The sequence below is a fragment of the Neltuma alba genome, unplaced genomic scaffold (genome assembly GCF_004799145.2).
Source record: "Neltuma alba isolate B1F8T4 unplaced genomic scaffold, ASM479914v2 tig00007203_pilon, whole genome shotgun sequence".
Taxonomy (NCBI): domain Eukaryota; kingdom Viridiplantae; phylum Streptophyta; class Magnoliopsida; order Fabales; family Fabaceae; genus Neltuma; species Neltuma alba.
In genome coordinates this window covers 1-13,139 of record NW_021634708.1, presented here as the reverse complement: position 1 = coordinate 13,139, position 13,139 = coordinate 1, and the positions used below count along the sequence as shown (strand labels likewise).

General features: G+C 32.8%; 1 pseudogene; it reads left to right on the top strand.

The window, feature by feature from the left end:
- Positions 1–10,372: 10,372 nt before the first annotated feature.
- Positions 10,373–11,876, top strand: LOC114751988 (uncharacterized; annotated as a pseudogene).
- Positions 11,877–13,139: the final 1,263 nt, after the last annotated feature.

Below are 13,139 nucleotides of genomic sequence, written 5' to 3'. Positions count from 1 at the left end.
AGTGAGCTGTGGAACTTAATTATTAATTGGAAATAGGAAAGAAATTAAATACTGAAATGTTTGCAGCATTTGATGCCCCTCTCATACAACAGTCAACGCACTTATGTTGAGTAACCCAGTTGGGTTTTCTCTTTATTTGTCCGCCACAAAAATATCTAATGGTTCACGCACGATCCTGTATTATTACACACACATTATTTCTGATGTTTAATATAAAACTTAATTTAATTTTATATATAAAATCCTAATTTATTCTGTCTTCATGATTTATTTATTTTGTCTTCAAGTAATCTCTATAGTGATTGTATATATTAAGAAGTTACTATCAATTTATAATTCAAACATACATAATTAGTGAGGACATACTAGAAAAGACAACATTTATCTACTACAAATAATTAATTTAACTACCTTTATAATCTTTTCAAATTAATTAACTATATTTTATACTCCTCCGGTCTTTAATATATAACCCAATTGTTAAGTTGCTTTTAGTCTTAAATATAAGACCCATTTCTCATATTTATTAATTTTCTCTAAATTACCCCTATGGATACTCCCTTAACCATAATCAAGTAGAAAAGGAAGAAGAGGTATTAAGAAAGATGATTATGGTATTTTAGGAAAAATATGTCATATCTCTTATAATTAACTAATTTACCTAACTTTCTTAATCTAATCAAATTAGTAAAATAAGTCTTATATTAAGGATCGGAGGAGTATTAAAAACAGTGTGTGCATATATATATATATATATGTATGTATGTATATATTTGTAATTTTTTAAACTGGACTTTATTATTTTTTTTTTTTAACGTACCAAGTTGTTATCAAATTCATGACATCTTTTGTTTTTTTTTTTGCGAACATCCATCAAATTCATGACTTCACCTGTTGCAGCTGGAAATCTTAAAATTACACTTTGGATCCCGGGTCCATTGTTTTGTCTCCAGCATACTCTCTTCTTTGTCGGCTATATTATATATCTATATATATATATATATTTATTTATTTCTACTACTGTTACATACTTGGATCTTGCCCCCAATTTTATTTGGAAGAAATTGTTCAAAAGCCCTAATTCAGGATTCTTTTTGGAAAAATCACAATTAAAGACTTTGAAATTTGAAAAACACAGATAAGAACTCATGAAAACTTCACTATGACTTTTAACAATAATAATATGTCATAAAGTTGTCAAAACTCATAGTGAAGTTATTACAGGTTTTTATCTACGTTTTTCAAATTTTAGGGTCTTTTTATGCGATATTCCCATTCTTTGTCCTTAAAAAAGATAAACTGGGCCGGAGTGACTTATTTTCTTTTGTTTTGCATATATTTAAAAATAAGTTGCATATAATTTGTGACATCTTTTATTTTTTCAAATTCTTCCAAAAGAAAATATGCCTAGCAAATTTAATTAATTAGTGACATTTGCTTCTAACTTGTAATTCTTTTTGGACTCTACGTATAACTCAACTCCCTGATTTTTTTGGGCGTGGGTTTAGATTTTTTTTTCATTTTTTTAGCTGGTTGGACTTTTGTTTTTAAGAAACATGAAAAAGAAAAAACTTGCAACTTGAAAAGTCAGACCATGCATGAACCTGCAGGAAGCATGCGAGGCTGCGAGCTTCCCGTTCAACAAAGCAACTTGTGTTGTGTTATCAAGTGCTGTGAGCCACGTTCTATATTATAATTGTTTCTTTTTAATTAAATTTTGACAAAGTTACTAACCAAGAGAGTTCAAAGTTCTCTCTCTCTCTCTCTCTATATATATATATATATATATATATAGATGAACTTGCATTTTAATCAGAGGTCTGATCTTTGGTTCTTAATTTTTTTTGGTTATTCTTTATTATGTATTTATTTTTTTTACATATTTAATATTTTATTTATAGTTAATTAATTTACGTATAACTGATATTAATACAATATGTTGATAATATACATAAGTTTGCTTTTCGTTTTATTTCAGCAATTTTTTTGTTAAAATACTTGATTTATTGATGTTATAAATCATAAAATATAAAGTAAGCTGTTTTAACCATATAATTAATTATCTATCAACACTTTAAAAATTAAGTCTATTTTACGCAACAAAAATCGTTTTTACTTCTGATTAACATAATTACTATATATTAAATTTCAACGAACTTGCAATTCAGATTTAGCTTCTTAAAAGGTATAATTATCCGGCAAAAGTTATAATAATCGATGCAATAATTTCAAATCTTTAGAAATGATCGTAATTTTTAATATAATGATATACTGTATTATAATATTTTTCTCCGAAGTTGAACCAGAACAAAATTTTCTGTAAAGCTTCTATAATTAATTAACATACTACTTTCAGTCCTTGATATAAGACCTTATTTGATTTTTATTTTGGTCCTAAATATAAGACTCTAATCCATTTTATCTCTTATATTTATATTTTTTTTTTAAGATAGTCCTTCTAACAATGATAATTCTAGCCAACACACTTAATTAGCAAGGATATTTTAGAAAATACAACACTTATTTATTACAAATAACTAACTTAACTTCTTTCTTTAATCTCTTCAAATTAGTTAACTAGCTCTTATAATTAGGACCGGAGGTAGTACATATATAGTGAAGGGCAGACATAAAGAGACACGCATGCAGGCCGTGGGAATATTCTAATACATTATTTGCGGCTAAATTATTGTAAAGACATGATTTATACTGACTTTAGTGCTATATAATTAGACGTCATAATGAAACTCGAATGTTTAGTACTATAAAAAGATTTAGTGCCCAACAAATAATTATCATAGATACATTACTTAAATATCTACACGGGTTTACAAACATGCATTAATTTTGTTCTCAATGATGATTTCACGATCCTGAATATATATGTATATAATATTTGAATTTGCCATTATTATATATAATCATAAATGCTATACAAAAAATCAACAGTGAATTGAATTGGTGAAGCATCTTGAAACCAATGAATACTGACTTTTTCACACGCTTGACCATTGTACATGAATAGTACTCTCTCTCTCTCTCTCTCTATATATATATATATATATATATGTTAATACACACACATATATATTATTTTACTTTATTGAGAAATTTTAGGTGCGTCAAGTCTGAAAAACTTATCACTATAAATGGGCTTCTAGTCACATCTAATTTCTTCAATTAATTCTAGATCTAGTTCAAAAAGACTATCAATAATATTAGGGAAAATGACATTGAGGTCTCATGGAGAACAAAATACATCAAATAGGTCCCCTGAAATCTGATAATTTTTTTGAAGTCCCAAAGGGACTTAGATGCAATTTTCAGAATCCACTAATTACCGTTTTGCCCTACCCCTGCCATCAGAAAAAAAAGACGGGAGAATGAACTTTGAGGATTTCCTGCGCAGAAGCTTGAGGGAGAAGACATTGGGAAAGAGAGAAGGAGCCATTTATGATGAAAAATCTTCTCCATTACCATTATTGAGCTCCAAAGTGCTTCCATGTGAATCTTCACAAATCTTGAGGTGTGAAACTTTCTTTTCTCTCCTCTCCTACCTTTCTTGACAGATTCTGGATTTGTTTGGGAATGAGAAATCAAAAAATGTTTTTTTGCCTTGGGTATTTCAAAGCTTTTGTTTTTGGTTTAGGATTCAGAAGTTAATGAATAAAAAAGCTGTGTTTTTAGTTGGTGTGTGTTGTGATTTAAGTTGGGTGTGTAGAATGATAATGGGTGCTCTGTTTTTGGGTGGTTTTCCTCTGTTCTGACTTTACTTTAGTGGCAAAGGAAGAAAAAGATGAAGGTTAGTGAGGGTAGAAACCCTTAGCACGAAATGGGATTGTGTTGTCAATCAGGCCGCGATTGTTGTCAATGTGTGCCGCCACACTTGTCAATGTAGCTCCTTAAGTTGTCAATGACAGTTGCGTGCTGGTTGATACAGGTTTAAGTTACTGATGGTATTTCAAAGCTTTTGTTTTTGGTTTAGGATTCAGAAGTTAATGAATGAAAAAGCTGTGTTTTTTGTTGGTGTGTGTTGTGATTTAAGTTGGGTGTGTAGAATGATAATGGGTGCTCTGTTTTTGGATTGTTTTTGGGTGGTTTTCCTCTGTTCTGACGTTACTTTATTGGCAAAGGAAGAAAAAGATGAAGGTTAGTGATGGTAGAAACCCTTAGCACGAAATGGGATTGTGTTGTCAATCAGGCCGCGATTGTTGTCAATGTGTGGTGCTATACTTGTCAATGTAGCTCCTTAAGTTGTCAATGACAGTTGCGTGCTTCTTGATGCAGGTTTAAGTTACTGATGGCAAGTACGTCTGGAAAACATCTATTTTGCTTTGTTCACATAGGGAGAAAGTCTATAAATGATGAAGAAGATGATATGAGATATGTGGGAGGAAGTGTAAGAACAACCAATGTAAAGGAGGGCACAAGTTATGAAGAATTGAAGGAAATTATATCATCAATTGCTGGAAAAAAAAAAGCAACTCATTTCTTCTGAAATTCTCAGTTGTGTGAAGAGAATTTTTTGTAAATGGATATACACCAATAGTTAGTTTTGTAACTATATGCAACCCTTATGTTTTTTTTTTTGGATGGATTGTGAAATAAGTGTAGTTTTATGTATATGAAGGTACAAATAAAAGTTGGCTATGAATTGGCATATTAGATTCTGCTATCATTTCAGTTGTCATTACCTGTACCCTGTATTGTCATTAGACCTGTTATGACTTGTCAATAGAGCACTGTGACTTGTCAATTAATTTGCTGATATAAGTTGTCAACAATATGAATTCAAGTTATTTAACCTGTTTTAGTATCATATGATATTTTCAATTACTTTATCATATTATATTTTGGTTATATTGTCATATATAATCATTATTAATAAAGTGTCAATGGTGACACTATGACTTATCAATGGTCGCACTGTGACTTGTCAATAGTGGTACTATGACTTATCAATAGTGGCACACTGACTTGTCAATAGTAGCACTGTGACTTGTTGTTCGCCGAATAACTTCTTAAAACGGTTGGGTGCCACAGCGAATATGATCAAGAGCCGTGGCGCCTTGCACAGAATGACAGCTACTTGGGACAGATGGGGGGCCGCGACGGATTTATATGGTCACAAGTGATATTAACAATTTCATAACAAATAAATGTGTGAATATTAACAATTGATATTCAAAAATTTTACAACTGAACGTGTCATTTATTTATAATGTTAAGTAATATTTGCATTAAAATATAATTATTAAGAAGAAGGTGTTACTCAAATTTATATTCAATTGATAAGGGACAGTGCCTTCATTAACAAGTCACAGTGCTTCATTGACAAGTCACAGTGCCACCATTGACAAGTCATAATGCCACCATTGACAAGTCAGTGTGCCACCATTGATAACTGATAATTCGCCACGGCGTCTGACCATATCTGCCGCGACTCCCCCATCTGTTCCAAGGAGCTGTCATTCTGTGTAAGGCGCTGCGGCTCTTGATCATATCTGTCGCGGCACCCAACCCTTTTAAGAAGTTATTCGATAAACAACAAGTCACAGTGCTACCATTGACAAGTCAGTGTGCCACCATTAACAAGTCATAGTGTCACCATTGACAAGTCATAATGCTACCATTGACAAGTCAGTGTGCACCATTGACAAGTCATAGTGCCACCATTGATAAGTCAGTGTGCCACTATTGACAATTGATAATTCACCGCGGCGTTTGACCATATCCGTCGCAGCTCCCCCATCTGTCCCAAGTAGCTGTCATTCTGTGCAAGGCGCTACGGCTCTTGATCATATTCGCCGTGGCACCCAACCATTTTAAGAAGTTATTCGGCGAACAACAAGTCACAGTGCTACCATTGACAAGTCAGTGTGCCACTATTGACAAGTCACAGTGCGACCATTGATAAGTCATAGTGTCACCATTGACACTTTATTAATAATGATTATATATGACAATATAACCAAAATATAATATGATAAAGTAATTGAAAATATCATATGATACTAAAACAGGTTAAATAACTTGAATTCATATTGTTGACAACTTATATCAGCAAATTAATTGACAAGTCACAGTGCTCTATTGACAAGTCATAACAGGTCTAATGACAATACAGGGTACAGGTAATGACAACTGAAATGATAGCAGAATCTAATATGCCAATTCATAGCCAACTTTTATTTGTACCTTCATATACATAAAACTACACTTATTTCACAATCCATCCAAAAAAAAAAACATAAGGGTTGCATATAGTTACAAAACTAACTATTGGTGTATATCCATTTACAAAAAATTCTCTTCACACAACTGAGAATTTCAGAAGAAATGAGTTGCTTTTTTTTTTCCAGCAATTGATGATATAATTTCCTTCAATTCTTCATAACTTGTGCCCTCCTTTACATTGGTTGTTCTTACACTTCCTCCCACATATCTCATATCATCTTCTTCATCATTTATAGACTTTCTCCCTATGTGAACAAAGCAAAATAGATGTTTTCCAGACGTACTTGCCATCAGTAACTTAAACCTGCATCAAGAAGCACGCAACTGTCATTGACAACTTAAGGAGCTACATTGACAAGTGTAGCAGCACACATTGACAACAATCGCGGCCTGATTGACAACACAATCCCATTTCGTGCTAAGGGTTTCTACCATCACTAACCTTCATCTTTTTCTTCCTTTGCCAATAAAGTAACGTCAGAACAGAGGAAAACCACCCAAAAACAATCCAAAAACAGAGCACCCATTATCATTCTACACACCCAACTTAAATCACAACACACACCAACAAAAAACACAGCTTTTGCATTCATTAACTTCTGAATCCTAAACCAAAAACAAAAGCTTTGAAATACCATCAGTAACTTAAACCTGTATCAACCAGCACGCAACTGTCATTGACAACTTAAGGAGCTACATTGACAAGTGTGGCGGCACACATTGACAACAATCGCGGCCTGATTGACAACACAATCCCATTTCGTGCTAAGGGTTTCTACCCTCACTAACCTTCATCTTTTTCTTCCTTTGCCACTAAAGTAACGTCAGAACAGAGGAAAACCACCCAAAAACAGAGCACCCATTATCATTCTACACACCCAACTTAAATCACAACACACACCAACTAAAAACACAGCTTTTCCATTCATTAACTTCTGAATCCTAAACCAAAAACAAAAGCTTTGAAATACCCAAGGTAAAAACGATTTTTTGATTTCTCATTCCCAAACAAATCCAGAATCTGTCAAGAAAGGTAGGAGAGGAGAGAAAAGAAAGTTTCACACCTCAAGATTTGTGAAGATTCACATGGAAGCACTTTGGAGTTCAATAATGGTAATGGAGAAGATTTTTCATCATAACTGGCTCCTTCTCTCTTTCCCAATGTCTTCTCCCTCAAGCTTCTGCGCAGGAAATCCTCAAAGTTCATTCTCCCGTCTTTTTTTTCTGATGGCAGGGGCAGGGCAAAACGGTAATTAGTGGATTCTGAAAATTGCATCTAAGTCCCTTTGGGACTTCAAAAAATTATCAGATTTCAGGGGACCTATTTGATGTATTTTGTTCTCCATGGGACCTCAATGTCATTTTCCCATAATATTATCCCCAATTCTAAATGTAATTTAATTTATAATATAATTTTAAATATAATATTTAGCTTTAGTGCATTAGGTTTAGGATTTAGGTAGAAACAAAATTATGATTTTAAAAGTATTTTATGATATCGAAGTAAATATCAGAAGAATTGTCTCGATTTATAAAAAAAATATTTTTTTAAAAACACTTCCGGACTAATTCAAACACCCCTAGCATAGGAGGTAGTAGCTGGTTTTGGAGATTGTTGGAAGAAAAGAAAGAAAAGACTTGTTTGGTTGATATTTAATAGAGAGTTGGGGTCCCATCTAATTTTTGAATTTTTTTTTTGGGAGTGAGAAGACATAGAAAATATTTTGTTGAGCAAATTACCTTTAGAAAAATATAAAAAAAATTACTACCTCCAGCCTTTTATATAAGAGTTAGTTTGATATTCAATTTGGTTCTAAATATAAATCTAATATATTTTTGTTTCTTATATTTATCTGTTTTTTAAGATAGTTCTTGTAGTAGTGCACATACATGTTAAAAGTTTTATCAAATAACAGTTCTAACTTATACGTATGATTAGCAAGTATATTTTAAAGAAAACAACACCTATTTATTATAAATAACTAATTTAACTAATTTTTTTTGATTTAGTTAAATTAGTTAGCTGGCTCTTATATTAAAAGCCGGAGATAGTAGTGATATCTTCCTCTCTCTTATAATAAATAAATTTTATCCCCTATTAAAATTCAACATATAATTTTTAATAAAAATGGGTAAATATGCAATTTTAAATTTAAATTTTATTTTTCAAGTGTAATTTTACCTATTAAAGTGATGTAATTTTATCCTTGATGTTTTTTTTTCTTGCACAATTTTACTGTGAGGAATAAAATTAAGGTTAAAATTACACTTTTACCCTATCAACTTTTACTATCTTTATTAGACACATTGATATACAGTAATATTGATATCTTAGTCCTTAAAAAATAATATAATGTATGTTGAAAGTATTCATATTCTTAAAATAAGAAATTAATGCTTGTTTGAGTTAAGATCTAAATTAATCTATATGACATAGAATAAAAGAATATAAATTAACATCTAAGGTTAGAATGCTAAATTAACTATCATCACTAGTTCAGAATGGTAAATTAATTATTTTCATTCTTCTCCTTTCCTCTTGAACTGAACAGAAGATTATTAAAATTTTCTTTCTTCCCTTCCTCTCTAACAAATCAAATAATGTAAGATTAAAAACACTCACAAAGAATAACATTTGCATATCTAAAATTCGAATTTGAGATCATTAATTAATTTAGCACATTACATATTAATCAAACTACACGCTTGCTTGTTTGGACCATTCTTTTTTGACGACATTATCCAATATCTTATATATTATCATCAATAATGATATATATAGACACACACACATATATAACACTATACATTATTTTTATTTGAATTTAATTTGGGTAGTGATAGCATGTGAGAGGATAAGAAAAGGAAAAGAATGATGCACAATAAACAAACAGATCAATGAGAACAAAAGAGGGCTGTCTAATAGAATTTGAAAATAAAAGGAAACAGCCAATAATGACATGACCATTCCCCTCCCAAGGAATATAACAGTATCTAAGAGAAAAGTGTTTCTCTGCATCCCAACACAAAAGAAAAGGCCTGTTTTACTGACTGTTTATCAATTAATGCACAAAGTTGTCATCAGCAAAATGCAAATCAGCCAAACATCAAAAGGGGAAAAAAATATGATCCCATCACCCCTTTTAATAATAATACACAAAAAAGCAAAGGAGCTTTATCACCAACAGTGAACAGTGAAGCCTTTTCACTTATGATTAGACTTTTTTTTAATACATTCATGCATTTAAAATATAAGGTTACATTATCGAACTCAAATCGAGTTTTCATTTTTTTTTCTTATTCTTATGTCATTTTAAATATTTGTATACATTTTTGTAAACGCAAAACAGTATCTGTCAATTCATTTGTTTCGTAAAGATATGGAATGTTTCAGATATCAAACTACAATTAAATTCTTTTCCTAAAACAACTCAGCTTACTTTTTCTTTTTTTATTAAAAATATTTTATAATATGATTGTATATAATCCAGATAAAATTTTTTAAAATAAAAAATTTAAGATGTCAAATTATAAATTGAAATTTGACTAGTATGCTAGTGACAATTATCTGTGATAAGTATAAATCAAGAAAATTATATGATCATTGTCTATTAAGAAAAATGAAAAACACTGAATCATTGTCATTTGACCTGAATGTTCTAAATGTTAATAGTTGTTATTTAATATAACATAATAAAAAGTGAATTTGTGAGGATTTGATATCTTAAATTGCTTTATTTTTTCCCCTCACGCGCTTTTAGATCGTCTGGATCTCAACCCCAACAAGACCTGACACAACACCAAACTAATTCTGATCCTGTGGGTGTAAAGTTTATTCTTTTAAATACTTTAATTCTCACTAGCCTCGTTGCTGCTCTTTTCTCTCTGATATCACTCTCGTAACCTCCCTCGAGCCCATGTCAGTTCATTGTACCCCCATTTTCAGATAGCTTCCTTCTTTTAACCTCCTCTTCCTCTCTCATGCATTTTCACAAACACTTGATCTTCCTTCCTTCTTTCTAACTCTACTTCGTCGGTTCCACCAACCCTCGCACAAAAATTCGCTACCCAATTGAGCAATAAGATTCATATTCTATTCTGCTTCTCCTTCCTTCTCTTCCTCCCCCTCTCCCTCATGGCCCTTGAAACTCTGCTCGTCAAGGTCAAAACCCGCGCTTTCAAACAGGTTCGACTCCGTTCGACCATTTTCGGCGTCGTCGAATCCGAAACTGTTGCTGAAGAAATCGTCTTTCAGGTCCAAAACGTCGGGGTTTTGGCCTTTGAGATTGCCGGCATCATGTCGAAGCTCCTTCACTTATGGCAGTCCCTCTGTGATCCCAACATCATCCGTCTACGAAATGACTCTATTTCACTTGAAGGTGTTCGAAAGATCATCTCAAATGACGAGTCGTTTTTCTGCTCGGCCTCGCCTGTGCCGAGTTCGCTCACAACCTCAGACTCGTCGCCAACTCCATCGCTAGAATCAGCCGGAGATGCCAAGATTCTAACCTCCGATCGTTCGAACGGTTGTTCCACCACGAGTTTGCTGACTCAGGTCGCGACCCGCATGGGTGGCTCCTCGCTACCCCGAAGGAAATTGAGGCCAAACACAAGAAATGGAACGTTATGTGACCATATCGGCGACTCTGTACAGAGAGATGGACGAGCTTTCAGTTTTAGAGAGTTCGCTGAGAAAAACTCTGCATCATAATAACGATAACGAAGCTTCTTCTTCAATCGGCCGGGACCAGAAAATTTACGAGCTTCAGCAGAAGATTTTCTGGCAGAAACAAGAGATAAAGGACTTGAGGGACAGATCTCTATGGAACAGAAGCTTTGATTCCGTCGTTTCATTGCTCGTAAGGTCAAGTTTCACTATTTGCAAGGATTAAGCTTGTTTTCGGAATTAGCCATTTCGTCCCCTGTTTATCTCGTAGCCTCTGCTGCTTCTGCCGCCGTTTACCCATCCGATCAAAACCCCGCCTTCATTTCTAGCCCATCAACAAAAAACTCCAATCTTGATGATGAAAAGAAAGATTTAGCATCAGGGTTCTTCGAGTCGAACCACAAGCTCCTCCGCCTGAAACTACATTAGGAGCAGCAGCTCTGGCTCTGCACTATGCGAATTTGATCATAGTGATGGAGAAGATGATAAAATCACCACAATTAGTTGGTGTGGATGCGAGGGATGATTTGTACTCCATGTTACCAAACAGTATCAGATCATCCCTGAGGAGAAGACTGAAAGGAGTTGGGTTCTCGGCGAGCGATCCGATGCTCGCCGGAGAATGGAGGGAGGCGTTGGGAGGATTCTTCTGGCGTGGTTGTCGCCGTTGGCTCATAATATGATAAAGTGGCAGAGCGAGAGGAGCTTCGAGCAGCAGAACTCGATGCCCAAAACGAACGTTTTGTTGTTGCAGACTCTGTTCTTCGCCAACAAGGAGAAGACAGAAGCCGCCATAACTGAGCTGCTTGTGGGGTTGAATTATATTTGGAGGTTCGAGAGGGAAATGACGGCGAAGGCATTATTTGAGTGTAACAATTTCAATAACAATGGATTGTCGAATCTGCAGTGAGCAAGGAAGAATTAATGCATCTCTCTTTTTTCATAATCCATATTCTGTAATTTTCTTCTTCTCATGAAAAAAAGCCTTTATGGAGTTGAAATTAGATGATCCAGCCAAGTTCAGCGCTCAGAGATCATTGAAGGGTTTGTTCTTATAATCTAACCCAGCTATTGTATATGAAAATATTACAGATATACGTAGATCATGATCTGATTTTTCAGTGATTCTCCAATAAAATGTTTGGGGTTTCATGATTCATGCTTTCCAGTTTCTATAATAATCATTTCAAAATTTATTCCTGTGCTTCTGATCTACTATAATTGATGTGCCACTACTTTCATGTTCATTTATTGTATGCGGTTGGCGTAGTGAAAATGAAACAAAGTGTGCGCACTAGCATTTCACTAATTTAAAAAGATTAAAAAAATTAATAAATTATTTTAAAATATTTATATTTATTGTTTTTGTTTAAACTAATTTGCTTGACTTATAATTGATATATGATATAATAATATATATTAGTGTTTTAGAGAAATCACTTAACATATATTATAATTAAATAATTTATTTATATTTTTTACTTTTTTTAAATTAGTCAATCAAGTATTGTGCAATGACCTAATTTAGTATATACCATGTAGGGTAATGGTATTGGAATGATTTCCCATATGTGTTTGTATATCCATCTATCTATAATATTTAATTTCATAGCACCTCTGATGCTTAACATAAGAATTAATAACAAATTTGCAAATGTTAAATAAATAAATAAAATTAGTTATTTGTAATAAATGGATATTATTTTTTTTCTTAAATATCATTTTTAATTATTTATATTAGTTAGAATCATCATTCCATAGAACCTTTGACATGTACTAATACTACAAGTACTACTTTTAAAAAAAAAAAATATAAACAACAAAGTAAATTACTAAATTATGATATTATATTTAACAAATTGAATCTCAAACTAGTTTTCCTTGTTAACCACTGGAAGTATATATTAAAATATAACTAACCCAAGTGGGGCCTGCTGTATCTGAGATTTGATTTTGGATCTGTAGTTACGTTGAATTTGTTGCTAGATTGAAATAGATTGAGACGTTTTGCCACACTTGACTCTCACGTTTCAAGTGATCCATATTGCATACAGAGACCATCATGCCAAAAACAGTGATGAGGGAGACAAGTCACCATGGGTTCAGGCCAAAAAAAAAAAAAAAGAAGTCAATTAATTGCAAGATTCTTGATATTTTTATGGTGGTCTTGGTTTTAACTATTGTAAATAGGAGAAAAATATATTCGAAAAGCTTTCTTTTAAATGGGATTAGGGTC